At 37.1% G+C, this 15,801-nt stretch overlaps 1 protein-coding gene across 1 annotated transcript in view; it reads right to left on the bottom strand.

Moving 5' to 3' along the window:
- The window catches only part of LOC106873835 (disks large homolog 5), a 191,427-nt gene that overhangs the window by 133,049 nt on the left and 42,577 nt on the right, over positions 1-15,801 (bottom strand). The window lies entirely within an intron of this gene.

Genomic DNA, 15,801 nt, shown 5'->3' with positions numbered 1-15,801 from the left:
AGCATGACCATCTGAAAGCAAACACCTACATAAATATAAATTTATTTAATAATAATGGTTCATTTTGACTGGTTACACATGGCTGACATTTGCAGGATAATGTCATGGTTGATTGATTCAATGCCTAGTATATATTAACTGACACTTATTTTTCTTGATCTTTCTACAGAAGAAATGGAAGTTTAAAACATGCACTGGAAGGATCTGAACTTATAATATACAAGGACAAAACTAATGCACTTAGATTAGTACTCTACTTATTATCACCTTTCTTTTGTCTGCTTTTCCATAAACCTCTTTGGTGATCCCCAGAAGCATGAAAGGCAAAGTTAACTAACAGGATTTGAACAATTAATGCTGTTTTTGTCATCCAACCAACCCTAATAAAAATGAATAATTTCTTACCCAGTATGAAACAAGTATCATCACTTACATCAACTTCTGTCCCTTATGTTATGAAAAACCTGAAGAACAAAGCTGACTCCAACAAGATTTGAACACAAAACTAAAATGTGGAACTGAACACTGACAGGTATTTAATTCAGTTCCTGTGCCATTTCCATCAATATAAATAATGATAGTAATAATTTTTTCTAATTTTGAGGAGAGGGGTAAGTCGGTTACATTAATTGATACTTATTTTATCAACCCCAAAATGATAAAAGGCAAAGTTGACGTCGGTGGAATAGAGAATAGGAAGCATAAAGAATAAGAAGAAATACCACCAGGTATTTTGTTTGGCACACTAACAACTCTGCCAGCTTGTTGCCTTATTAATAATAATAATAATGGTTTGTAATACAAAGGGACAAAGTTGGAAGAGAAGGGAACAATTGGCATAGATGACCCTATAAATTGTATCAACCCCAACCACAATAAGATTTGAATTCAGAGCATAATGAAAGGGGGAGTAAAAACTGTAAGGCATTATTATATCCTGTACTGTACCAATTCTTCCAATCAACAGACCATAAGAATAATAATTCTTCTTAATTTTGGTAAAAGGCCAGTAATTTCGAGGGCAGGAGGCAAGTTGATTACACTCACCCCAGTATTTGACTGGCGCTTTATTTTATTGACCCCCCCTTCCCCCAAAAAAGGATGAAAGGCAAAGTAAACCTTGATGATATATGACCTCAGAATGTAAGGAGCTGAAACAACCTGGGTACATAGAAGAAAGTACCCTTACCAAAACTCTTTCTTCCTACTTGGCAAAGTATACTCTGTACAGGTCCATTCAGCCATACCACTTTCATTCACCTTTTGTAAAACTAAAAAGTAGCACCTTGCTCTCTACCCTCACTATCCTCTTCAAGTTTTCTAAAGAAACTGATGAGAGCTTGACCAGACAGGAAAGAACCCATTTTCAAACCTTTCAGAGAAGCCCATCATACAACTTTTTTCACTATAACTCCAGGTAGAGGAAGACTAGCTGTTACTTCCTGCTAAAGGAAGATGACACAGTGATTTTCACAATGGACTTGGCTCATAGCTGGATTTATCCAATATGAAACAGCAGCAGTTCAACAAAAGTTCACAAGTCAGTAATACATAGACTGAACAATAGTGTACATAATAGTTTTATCATCCTATGTACATTTCAAACAGGTCCAGCTACTGGCACTTATGTACTTGAAGAGCTTGTCCTAAAAAATGTAATATCCCCATTGTAGCAACTTTGTGCTACAATAAATAGAAGTGGTTTTACTGCCAAGGTGAAACAAAGAAATAGTTCATATGAAATCGTAAAAAAAACAAAACAAAAATAATTTGATATAACCCTCCTTATAGTTTAAATGTAAGCATTAAATCTAGTAAGAACCTTCTCAACACTAATCAGTATACTTTCCCTACTTTGAATAAATATCATGAAGTCTTCAATAGAAATTCTGTTAAGGATAGATGTATTTCTTTCGGAATATAGGATAACAATTCTCTAATCATAAACTAAAATCCATAAACACTACAAAAACAACCTGGTATTGCTCTCTGGGCACACAATTCCTATCGAATAAAATAACATATAGATTACACACCAAATCAGTTGATGGTACCATAAAATGTACACTGGGTTAACTGAAAACACTTTTAAAACAAGATTCACATAACACACACATTAATTTAGGTTCAGAATTATGGACAAGTGCAACATAATTTTCAAAACACATTTTGTTTCTAGAAGACAGAAGAGAAAGCAATCCTACAATAATAAAATGGAATATTGCAGTAAAGGCAAAGAAATGCAATACTACATATATGCAAAAAAAAGAACCCCACCCTGCTCTCAATATCCCAAATATGAGAGAAAAAGTTGTCTTTTTCTTGACTTCATGTTAAAATTTACACTGCAAATTTTCAAATGTATACCTGTGTTAATGGTTGTAAGATGCAAACTGGTTGAATCTATACCTGACATTTAGGACAATAAGAATTTCAATACTCAAAATTAAAGCAGAAAATTGGTACCTAAACTTTGGTTGAAAATATGAATAATTGTCAAGAAAAGAGTTGACTCCCTTTCATATGAAGATGTTCTAATACTACCCAAATCATAACTTCACATGCATTTGTGAGTGACACAAGTGAGAAACATTAAGCAAAGATAGTAGTGTCAGTGGTATATCAAAATTCTTTCACAGTATCTTTTTGCAACTCCTCACGTTCAGGAATTATAAAATACTGATTTCCAGAACAAGGTACAGAGAAATAAATAAAATTATGCTCCACATTTGTACAATATTTACTTTTACTCATGTTCAAAGAACTTGATGCAGTCCTCTGTCTCACTCGATCATGCTGAACAACCCAACTGAAGCCAGCATGGAAGATGAACACTAAATGGTGCTGCAATTATAATCACTCACACGCACACATGATATATGCACATGCATACATACATATATGTACACACACATGCGCATATATACAAACATATACATAATCCAAAAAAGAAGATGAAGAAAGATTTTACCACATCTTTTGGGACAATAGTTTACTCTTTGCTAAACCCACACAATAGTTTTACTGTTGTGGCACTTGGATCTTCTACACCTGAAGAATTTCTATTTTAATTAAGACTATAACCCAACAGTGCAGATAACCTAAAGCTTGGGTTCAGTGCTGCATTGGCAACACCTTATCTTTCTGCCTTCCTAAGAACTTATACATACATACATATACACACACACACACACACATAAATGCAAGTTGTCTGTTTGTGTCAAGTTGCCATCTACACTCGTTAACAAATTTTCATGAAACTTTGCAAACATGTTCAAGTAACATCCAGTTTGTTACTAGGCTCATTGAAGTTTAATAAAAATCTATAATTGGATGGCTAGGGTACCTAGAAGGGGTCTACATATATAATCAATATATTTTCCTTTAAAAACCAAGGGAAATAACCCATTCATTTTCCTTTTATCACCCTAAACACTACCAAGCTCAAAGTTAATGATCAAAAGATGGAAATTGACAACAGGTACATTGCGTCTGACAACCCATTGCTGTCTAAAACATCGTAGGCCCATGTTAACAATATAAAAATTATTAAATATGTATGTAAATACATCATCAAGGGCTCAGATATGGCAGTTTTTGGACTTGAACAGGAAGGCAGGCAGCCAGATGAAATCCAGCAATATGAGTTGGTCAGGTATATTTCCTCTAACGAGGGCTTTGAAATCCACAAGTGGCATCCAACAGTGGTATCTGTACATCTTGAAAATGGCCAGCGTGTACATTTCACAGAAGACAATGCTCAAAACATAATTCTGAATCCACTAGAAACCACTTTAACAGCTTTCTACAAATTATGCCAATGTGATTTGTTTGTCTGAACACTATTGTATGTTGCGTATGTGTACTGTGTCTGGACACACAATAGGTGGAACAGACGCAAGCAAGGAGCACACGTTGAGGGCTGGGAAGAATATACTGTGTTGTAAGTGGGACCATCGGGCAGGTGTGTACTGTGCACCCTAATCAGCAGGAGTGCTTCTTTCTGCATCTACTGTTGCACACTGTCAGACATTCGAAGACACAATGGGGAAGTCTGCACGACCTACAGAGAAGCCTGTGCCAAATATGGACTACTGGAGGATGATGCTCACTGGGATCAGACACTGGAGGAGGCAGCAATCAGCAGAGCACCAAGTCAACTGCACCAGCTATTTTCTATCATGTTCATGACATGTGACTTGGATGAATCTCTTAAGTTTTTGGCCACCCACAAAATGAGCATGGCAGAGGACATCCTACAAAGGATTCAAAGGCATACCGCAGCGGAAATTGCTATGTTCAATAACGCCATTTACAATGAGGCATTACTTGACCTGGACAACTGAGTGCAAGCTATGAGAGGTCAAGGCATTGCCACATTTGGCCTGCCTCAACTGGAGCAGACAGCAAACAATCTCGAAATTGAGTACCTGCGAGAAATCAGCTATGACAACGAGGAAATGACGGCATATATAGCTGATAATGAACTCAAACTGATGGAAGACCAATTGGGTGTTCATAAGACCATTATTTTGAGCACTGAAAGTGAAAGAGGAGGTCTTTTCTTTCTGGATGCTCCAGGTGGAACTGGCAAGACATTCATCATGAACCTTCTTCTGGCTAAACTGCGCCAAATGAAACACATTACTATAGCAGTAGCACTAAGTGGAATAGCTACAACACTGCAAAGTGGTGGCCGCACAGCACATTCCTTTTTCAAACTTCCTATGGATCTGTCCAAGAAAGAGAAGACAAACTGCATCATCAGTTGTGGTTCTCTAAAAGGCAAACTTCTAGGTGAATGCAGGCTGATCATCTGGGATGAGGTGACAATGAGCCATAAGATTTCCTTTGAAGCTCTTGACATGGCCCTTCAGGATCTGAGACACAACATCAGGCTCATGGGAGTGCCACAGTCTTGCTTGCAGGAGACTTTAGACAAACCCTTCCTATGGTTTCAAAGGGGACAACAGTTGATGAGGTAAATGCCAGCATAATGTTGTCCTACCTGCAGAGCAGCGTGCAAAAGCTGAGACTCACAACCAACATGAGACTGCAATTCTGTGGTGATGATGCAGACAGAACCTTTTCAAAGCAATTGTTGGATGTTGGTAACAGCACTTCAATTGGCGAGAAGGATGGCTGGGTATGCCTGCCTTTTAGACATGTATCTGATTGAAAGGAACTAATGAATAAGGTGATTCCTAACATGAGGAACCAGTTTACAGACCACAACTGGCTGAAAACTCATGCCATTTTAACTCCAAAGAATGTGGCAGTTAATGATTTGAACATCAAACTTCTGGAACAGTTGCCAGGTGAGCACCACATCTACAATTCCATTGACACTGTACTCTACATTGATGAAGCTGTGAATTATCCAGCTGAATTCTTGAATAGTCTAACACCACCCAGCCTCCCACCTTACAACTTGCACCTCAAGATTGGGGCACCAGTTTTGCTGCTTCGAAACTTCGATCCACCAAAGCTTTGCAATGACACACAACATAATAAAGATGATGATGATAACAGTCTTGGAGACAACAATTTTGAATGGTAAAGCAAGTAGTAAGCCTGTATTCATTCCTAGAATTCCACTTATTCCCTGAGATATGCCTTTCAAGTACAAGTGTCTGAATTCCTATTGAAACTAGCTGTGCAATGAGCCTTAACAAGGCCCAGGGGCAGTCCTTGGACGAGGTAGGTCTGAACCAGTGTTCTCTCATGGCCAACTTTATATGGGATGCTCAAGAGTCAGCAATCCTAATCATTTGTTTATTTATGTCCCACAATGAAAGACCAAAAATGTTGTTTATCACGAATCTCTGCAAACTTAATAAGATTCACCAAATCATCAGGTATTTATTATTTAACTGTAATATTTCGAAGTGTTGTAAATGTATCAATAGTCTACATTATTTTATTTTAAAATCTATATGCAAATTTATTTGTATATCTACTGTAAAACTAAATGCCAGTCTGTTTCTACATTCATTGTAAATCTATTTCAATACTAGCACTCCTAAGGGTTATAATCTCTAGGAATGCACAAAATCCCTTTTCAGAGTTATTTACTTTGAATTGTTATTATCTCATATCCAATTAGCCTGTTATGTAATAACACGATTTTGGCATACATACCTTATTGATATTTCTTCCTAAGTTCTGTATACTCTGGAAACACATTAAAGCCCTTTCCTGGGCTACTTTATCTCTATTCTTACTTTCAGGTAACTAATTTCATGTTATTACATAACTGACTTCACAATTTGGGTATTCATAACTTATTGGGATTTCCTAAAAATAACATCCTGTGTAAGACAGTTCAGTATTCTCTGTTAATGCACAAAAACCATTTTAAGGGCTACATACTTTGTATTGTTGTTATTGGATTAGCGAAACAGTTATGAGAATGGAACCAAGGGATAAGCTCCACTTTTCCAGGAATTATTGGGTGCGTCAGCTAGTATATAAGATAGATGGGTGGATGGATGGATGAAGGGAGGGATAGATAGAGAGATACACATATATACATACAACACGTATACATTACATGTTCATATAAATACACACATATACATATATGTACATACACACCACATATTCATATAAATACACACACACATATATATGTATACATACGCACACACACACACATATATATATACACATATATATATAAACACAGACATATATATACACATGTTAGCTGAGAAAAAGTTTACTGATATGGAGGAGTGAAAGTCATCTGAATATTGGAAAAGAGTTACCTATATGATGACAATTTATGCAGGGTATAACAATGCCAACATCATAACTGCTGCTCAGTGCTCTATATGAACACTGTAAAAGCAGTAAGAGGAGATTTGGACAGTTGTAATGGAGATCGCAAACTTGTGGCCAGCAGGAAGTGACACAGCAGGCATTCTGGCTGTACCTGCATGCCAGAATTTATTCCCACATCTTTGAACAGGGCCCTAGGCTCAATTCAGATAGCTATGTAAAGAGGGTGCTGCTGGAAGGCCATTATGTGTGGCAGCAGGATGTGGTTCCTTACCATACTTCTGGAAAGAGTCAGTGGTTGTCAGAAAATTTCTACTTCACCATCCCCAATTTCTAGCCTCCTAATTCCCCTGATTGTAATCTCATGGATTACTATATGTGTGATGCAGTTGAGAAAGACATCAACCACTCTGCCCACAATACCAGTTCCAAGCTAGTGGCTAAGATCAAAGAAGTGTTTGAAGATCTTTCCAGGGACACAGTGAGGAATGTATGCACCAGGTTCTGGGGGCTGTCTTAAGGCCATGGTGGAAACTAAGGGCAGCTACTTTGGAGCAAACTGTTATCACCCAGCCATAATCAAGTTGATATTTTTTTGATTTTTTTGAAAATACATTTGTTTTCTTTCCTTTTTATTCAAACTGTCAAATTTAGTCCAAACACCGTCTGTGTGTGTGTGTGTGTGTGTGTGTGTGTGTGTGTGTGTGTGCGTGCGTGCGCGCGCGTGTGTGTACACACACACATGTGCTGTGTATAACTTTAAACTTCATCCAGTAGTGGGGCCCTGGTTCAGCAGTTCCATGCTTTTGGGGGATGAGGAATCACCTCTTAGCCACTGTTGTGCCTAGGTTTAGTCTGACCCAAAGTAGTAGCACCTGTAAGGGTCCAGCTAAGGGTAAGTATGTTATGAAGAAATTCCAAACACAATCCCTCACTCACCTGTGAAAGGAAAAGACTAGAAAAATCAACCTTGACAGAAAATTAAGGATTGGAGTTCTTCTGGTAGCCCAGTGCTCTCTTTGACACCCTTTCAGCAACTTCAGAGTTGATGGAGCTCTCCAGTCCTGTAAAGCAATTTACTTAGGAGATGGCGCACTGAGCAACTGTGGTCAGACCACCAAGTCTAAAGTGTGGGATCAGATTGTATGGGCTAACTATCGCTTTAAAACAATGTTGTGCAGGTAGGAAGAAAAGTCCTGTAGCTTCAAGGATTGGTTTACATAGCCACTTGAAGTCACACCACTCTTTCTCATAATCTTCAAACACAAAAAAACTGCTATCATATTTATATGTATATATGTCATCATTACCATGAGCTATTAACAGCCATCTACCAAGCTGGTATGGGCTGGACAGTTTGGTATGATCTGACAGATCTGAGGACTGCATTGTTCTCCAATATCTTCAGTGGCATGCTTTCTATGGTTGAATGCCCTTCCTAACACCAACAACTTAACAGAGTGTGTGCAAGAGAGTTTCATATTTTCCTTGTCATCATATGCAGTCACTTGCTGCATCCAAGTATTGTAGTGTCATATATTTGTTCAATCAAGCCTAGTTTTAACAGAAAACAAGTAGAATATCTGGTCCAGATATGGCCAGATTAAAGGCTTAAGGGGTTAATCCATTCAACTAAATGAAGATCAAACGTGGAAAACAACATTATTTCTTACTCAGTTGGACACCAAATCAAGCTCTAACTTAGCTTAAAATGTTGGTACACCTACAGATTACACTTAGAAATGAAAATATCTTTCCAAATAAGATGACAGAAAATCTTGGATTCTCGGTTTATATGCTGTTATTTCAGCACAATGTATATTTTCATCTTTAATAAATTGAAAGTCAGAATACTTAGAGTCTGTACTGGGTATTCATCACAGTGTTTCAGTTCTATGTTTATACAAACAATATTATCATGTCTTCTAAACAAAATTATTTCCCTTGTGTGTCAAAAAGCCAGAAACTCTGTTGAGTTTCTTCATTTCAAAACTTCTTTCTTTCACACACATACAAAGCTGACTCCTAAAACAATTATCACATTTCCATTCTTAGCCTCCTCCCTTTTGGTTGCTTCTAAATTGTATAAGTAAATCATATTTAAAAATCCAAGTGAAAAACCTTAAACAAAATCATAATAAAAATTAATTTATGTCAGTGATAGCAAATACAAAAATGTAAATATTTTTGATTATGTGTTAATGGTTTAGAAGCAGAGCCCTAGAATAGTGATTTAGAAGTAGAATGCTAGAACAGTGGATTCAAAAGTAGTGTTAGATTAATGGTTTAGAAGTAGAGCATTAGATTAATGGTTTAGTAGTAGTAGAGGTTTAGATTAATGGATTATATGATCCAAAATTCAAGTTCCAACTTTGTTGGAATTTCTTTTATTCCTTCAATAGATATTAAAAACTGCTTAAAAGAACTTCAATACATCCTCCTCATCGTTGTTTCCATGCTACTATGGATTGGAGAGATTGACAGGCCCAAAGACTGCATCATGCTTCAATGTCTGATTTAGCATGGTTTCTACAGCTAGATGCTTTACCTAACACCAACCACTTTACAACACGTAGTGGGTACTTTTTTTTTTTGTCACTCTAGTACTAATGAGGTCACTATGGAGTCATTTCAGAATAAATTTTTTCAAATGTTATTTTACATTTCTTACTGCCCCAGTTAGGAAAGTGAACATATAATCATAAGTTATTAGCTCCCAGTATGCTGAATCTAAAACTAGATTTCAGTCCCAGCTACAACATCCTTAACTCTTTCTATTTATTGACATTCTGTAACATTGGTTATTAACAAACAATCCATGTGTAGCAGAATTTTTGTAACACGTTTTATTTTATTTTATTTTTTAAAAATCCTTTGAAAAATGGTCACTAATCACTCTTTGAGCAACAATTTATTCAATGATTTACTCAATGAATTATGGCAGATAAAGGCTTTAGAGATTATAACCGCACTAACATATAAAATATATATATATATGATGAATTCTCTTCTTGTGAATGGCAAATGAGGGTTCAATAAAATAAAGTGTAATCATGTTCTATTGAAATGAATGCATCCCTTGAGGCCTGCTGGTGCCTTGCAAACCTTTTGGCAAAGGGAACAAGTTGAGGACTCAGTTTGCTCGAGAGCTTGTGGACCATTTACTTACTATGTGTTTTCTTGACTGGATGGCAAGGCCTGCTTTGCTTTGTGCCATAAAACCACAATGACATTATCTATATTTATATATTTCTTCTGTTCACACTAACTAATTTTTCATCAAGTGACATGGATGAAATCTTACCTGAAGAATGGTCAGACTGAACTTTTTGTGAGCATTGCTGATCCAAAAACAGCTTTAGCACTTGATGTAAAGTGATATGACATGCATGTACACTCATATGTATAAGTGTACATCTGTGTGTGTGTGTGTGTGTGTGTGTGTGTGTGTGTGTGTGCGTGTGTGTGCATGCATATGTGCCTGCATGTATGTATGTTTGTGTCTCTTTGTCTCAACATCAGGTGGTGGCTGTAAATAAATGACACATAATACAAGCCAGTGTCATTTGTTTCAAACTGAAAAAGAAAAGCATATTTGATCACAAGGAAATATTAGCTTGGTTGGAAATAAGTGAAAATTGGTGACAGGAAGGGCATCCAGCCATAGAAAATCTGCCTCAACAAAATCCATCTGATGATGAACATTAGCAATCAGTAAGCAAGGCCTCAAATTTTAAAAGCAGCATTCTCTCAAAGAGCCAGTATCCTGTTTGTATGGAAGTTAAATATTATCTAGCAAGATATGTTAAAGTACTAGGCTCCAACTAATACAACTTGAGGTCAGACCACACAGGAAACAGCTGTACCTCTATGAAGTAGGATATATCATGTAGCAAACAAAACTTGTTTTTTCCCCCCTATTAATACATTTGTCATTTCACTATCTCTCACTTGCAATGCCTTTTTATACTTGTGAAAAAAAAAACCGAGAAACTGAGAAAAAAAGGTAAAACCAAAAAAAAAACAAGGAAAAAAAGAAACGAAAAACCTGTTTTCCACCCAATAAATTTGCAAAAGTTTGGAGAAGATCAGAAAAAATAGTCATGGCTTTGTGGTTAAAAAGTTCACTTTGCAACCACGTGGTTTTGGGTTCAGTGTAGCACATGGGCAAGTATCTTCTATTAAAGATCTGGGTCAACCAATGCCTTGTGAGGGGAATTTAGTAGACAAAAACTGAATGAAGTCTGTGATATATATATATATATATATATATATATATATATCTTTTACTTGTTTCAGTCATTAGACTGTAGCCATGCTGGGGCACCGACTTGAATAATTTTAATCAAACAAATCAATCGAAGTACTTTTATTTTTTTGACAATTATTCTATCAGTCACTCTTGCCAAACTGCTAACACTACTAACACTAACAAACTGCTAAGATGCAAACACACCAAAACTGGTTGTCCAGAGATGGCAGGGGACCAACACAGACACATACACATGACAAACTTTCACTTTCTGTCCACTAAATCTACTCACAAGGCTTTGATTGGCCTGTGGCTATAGAAAAAGACACTTGGGACTGAACTTGGAACCATGTAGCTGGGAAGTAAACTTCTTACCACACAGCCACGGCTGTGCACATATATATATATATATGTATATATATATATATATATATATAGGTGGATGTCGGTATGCACATACCTGTACGTATATATGCATATACTCATTTACTATTTGTTTTTACATGACTGAACGCAGCGTCACCATTTGTAAGTAGTTATCGCAACTTTATATTTTCCGACGCTACTCTATCTCTTTCTCTTCCTCTATCATTTTTTCCCCCTCTCGTTGTTCCTCTGTTTACTACTACGTATCTCTCTTTACCCCTCTCGTTCTTCCTTTGTTACTACTACGTATCTCATTTTCCCTCCTCGTACTTCCTCTCTTCCTCTTTTCCTTTCGTTGCTCACCTATTCTTCTACTTCCTCCCTTTGTTTCTCCCTCTACCACTCTCTCTCTCTTCCCCTCACACCGGCATGGTCACATGCTTCCGGTCAATAATCCTTTTCTTCCTTGGCTATCGCCGAGCAAACACGCGAACTTACTTCGTCTCCACTTTCAAGTTTGTGCCTCACAGCGTTCGTACACACATAATTTTTCCCGTCTGGCCGTATAGCCTTTTCTGTTTGTTTTCCTGTCTTGTTTTTTGACCGCCACTACATTCCTCCATGGCAAGGTTTAATTTGTGTATACAAATTTAATTTGCGGTCCATGGGAAGAGCCGTTTTAACGATGCGTCCTACCCAGCTCTTCGAAACGCTGGTGTTAAAACGGGGGTAGCTGATGAAGGAAAATGTTCTCTATGTGGCTTGTGTGTTTTCTTGTCTACGTTTTGTTTGCAATGTCCTGTACCCAGATATGCACCTATACATACAGGTGGATGTCGGTATGCACATACCTGTACGTATATATGCATATACTCATTTACTATTTGTTTTTATATATATATATATATATACATATATATATATATATTAGGGATAAAAATCCAAATTTACAGGTAAAAACTCAATTAAATTCAATTTATCAAAAATTAAAATTAAATTAAGTTTCACAGTATATAATATATAAATATAAAATTTAGAGAAAAGAACCAAAGTTCATGAACTCATCCATGAAAATCCACAGTCACATATAGAGAAAATTAATAAGTAAATACACTATAAAGAAGTATAAAATACAAAGTAAAAATCACAAAACAATAATTATAAAACGACTACACGTGTTTCATAACCAAATTTTCAAATAGAAAATAAAATCAAATTGATTAAATCAATCGAAAATCAATTCTATTCAAAAATATAGCTAATCTTATACATAAATTTAAATAACCATGTTCTCTAACCAGCAAAATTCACTGCAGAGAATTATTTTCTGCAGAATTATTTCTGGTATTTTGGCGTGCCAAAATGAAGACTTTTGAAATATAACCCCAAATGTAATTGATAGAACTATATGCATGTTCAATCTCATGCAGACGTCTCATGTATAGTTCTGCAAATTATATTTTGCTATGACGATCACACTGAAACCGGATTTGTGATTATTATTTATATTTTGTATCTTTTCATTTGTCTTGCTCGCTTATGTTCTGCTGAATTTTCTTGAGAACAATCTTTTTTTAGTGGTCAGGCCATATGGAGTCTACATCTAGCATAATGGATGTCTACTTAGTGGTCATCCCTCTTATATGTATGTAATATATATATATAATTATCATCACCATCATTTCATGTCTGTCTCCCATGCTAGCTTGGCTTGATGTTAAGAAAAGCATCCAGTCATAGAAACCATGCCAAAATTAGATATTGGTTTGATGGTTTGGCACTATTTAATGAACTGGAGGACTGTGTCTAGCTCCAATGTCCATTTTAGCATGGTTTCAATGGCTGAATGCTCTTTCTAACATCAGCTACTTTACAAAGTGCACTTTGAGCTTTTTTTTTTTTTTTGTGACACTGGCACTAGCGAGGTCACCCAGTAACTTACAAGGCAAAGAAAAAGGCTCCATGTGGCTTTGTGCCAGCTGTTGAGGAGTTAAAGTATGATAAAGAGACAGCCACCAATGTCTTGCTATGGACGTATGTGTATACACGCACACGCACATACATACACACACACATCTACGTGTGCACTCAGATGTGTGTGCATGTGCTCGCACATGCATGAATGTCTTTGTCCCTCAAACTACTTGCCAACCATTGTTGGTTTGTTAACACACCCTGAAACTTGTAGCTTGCCACAAGTGACTAACAGAATAAGTACCAGATTGAAAAAAAAAAATTATTGGGGGGGGTCAAAGTAATGCCCCAGCATGACCACACTCCAATGACTGAAATAAATAAAATAAAGAAAAGTGAAAACAACAATGAATGTAAGACCTTCATTGCTGCTGTGTCACTATTACACTGTTTGTTATTGCAGCGTCTCTTGTTAATTGAGAGATCCTGCAATAGTTATAGCAATTACAAAGGTTTTTAACATTGACATAAAACCACAATATTTTAGGTGATGGTGTAGTAAAATGAATCAGGTCCCAGGACATACACCACATTTATTAGATGGACAAGGCTAACCCTAGTGATTTACAGGTACAACTCACTTTTACCAGCTGAGTGGGTTGGAGGAGTATCCTGTAACAATTGCATAATCTCCTATTGTTACACAAACATACACAGATAATGACATACATACTCAAACACAGTCACATATTGTTATATACACATACACACAGTCTATTCATTTTATACATACACACATCAGCAGACATTCCACACGCAGTCTGTAAGACATACAGATACCAACATACATATTCAGTTATTGCTTCACAAACACTCACACACACAGTCTCACACAGTTACATGCACACACATAAACACACACACAGTCTCATACAGTTACACGCACATGCACAAACACAATGAGTCTCATACAGGTATGCAGACACACACACACACACAGAGTCTCATACAGTTACACGCACACACAAACAGTCTCATACAGTTGCTCACACACACACACACTCTCATACAGTTACGTGCACACACACACTCTCATACAGTTACGTGCACACACACAAACACAGTCTCATACAGGTATGTGTGCACACACACAAACACAGTCTCATACAGGTATGTGTGCACACACACACACACACACACAGTGCCTCATACAGCTACGCGCATACACACAAACAGTCTCATACAGTTACGCATGCGCACACACATGCACACAGTCTCATACAGTTACGTGCACAAGTAAACACAGTCTCATATAGTTGTGTATACACACCCAAACACTCAGAGTCTCATGCATGCATGCATGCACACACGCACACAAACAGATACCAGCAGACAATTAGCATCATATTTTTCGTTTATTTATTATTTATTGGAATGCTAAGATCTTTGTAGGATTAGTCGAGGGAGGAGGAGGGTATAGCAACTATATAGCAGACTGACATGTCAGTCTTACCAAACCAATTTTATTAATATAGATTGTACCTCCTATACAAGAAGAAACCTGTTCTGTTCTGGTCCTTTCTTTCACAATAATCTCATAATCCAGCATAATGCCATCCCACTTCCTCCCGACTGTAGCCCCACTGAGTCAATGAAGATCTTAGTCTTGTAAACTACACGGTAACTTCACTAGTGCTGGAGTCAAGGAAAAAAGCACCCAGTATACATTGTAGAGGTGGTTGAAATTAGGAAGTGCATCCATCTTGTCAGAGTAGACATTAAAGCTCAAAGCAGTCTACTGGTTCATCAGTCTATGCCAAACTGGCTAAGGAATACTAAAGTGGAAGATGAATATTAAATGATGATGATCATTATCATTCACACACACATACACGCACAGGGTAAAGACCCCTTTGGTCATGAATGACCATGGGATTGAACCTAGAAAGTTACCCTCCGAGGCACAAGTCCAGGTAAGGTTGTTTATGGAAGACTAGAAGTTGCCCATGCATACCCGGCTCCCCTCTCCATGCTGCCGATGTTGCCCAAAGGAAAGGCAAAGGCCAATACAACTTCGAACCAGTGACATTGGAACTCATTTCTACAGCTGAGTGAACTGGAGCAACATGGAATAAAGTGCCTTGCTCAAGAACACAGCCCAGTCCAGAAATCAAACTCACTACCTCATGATTGAGCACAACGCTCTAACCACTGAGCCATGCATCTTCACACACATCTATATGAACAGATAAATACATAGATATGTATTCATACACCCTCCCATATAACACTTGTATATGCACACATACATATATATTTGTGTGTCCATCTTGTCAAACTTCCCTATCTGTACCAACATGGAAAATGGATGTTAAAAGGTAATGATAATGATGATGATAGTGATTCTAGGCAGATTGTAAGCAGGATTTGAATTCAACATAAAGGAGTAAAATCAAACACTGTAACTGTATGGTATCAACTTTCAG

This window comes from Octopus bimaculoides, chromosome 7 (assembly GCF_046866305.1).
Source record: "Octopus bimaculoides isolate indiv1 chromosome 7, ASM4686630v1, whole genome shotgun sequence".
Classification (NCBI taxonomy): domain Eukaryota; kingdom Metazoa; phylum Mollusca; class Cephalopoda; order Octopoda; family Octopodidae; genus Octopus; species Octopus bimaculoides.
This window is presented reverse-complemented; position numbering and strand designations above follow the sequence as displayed.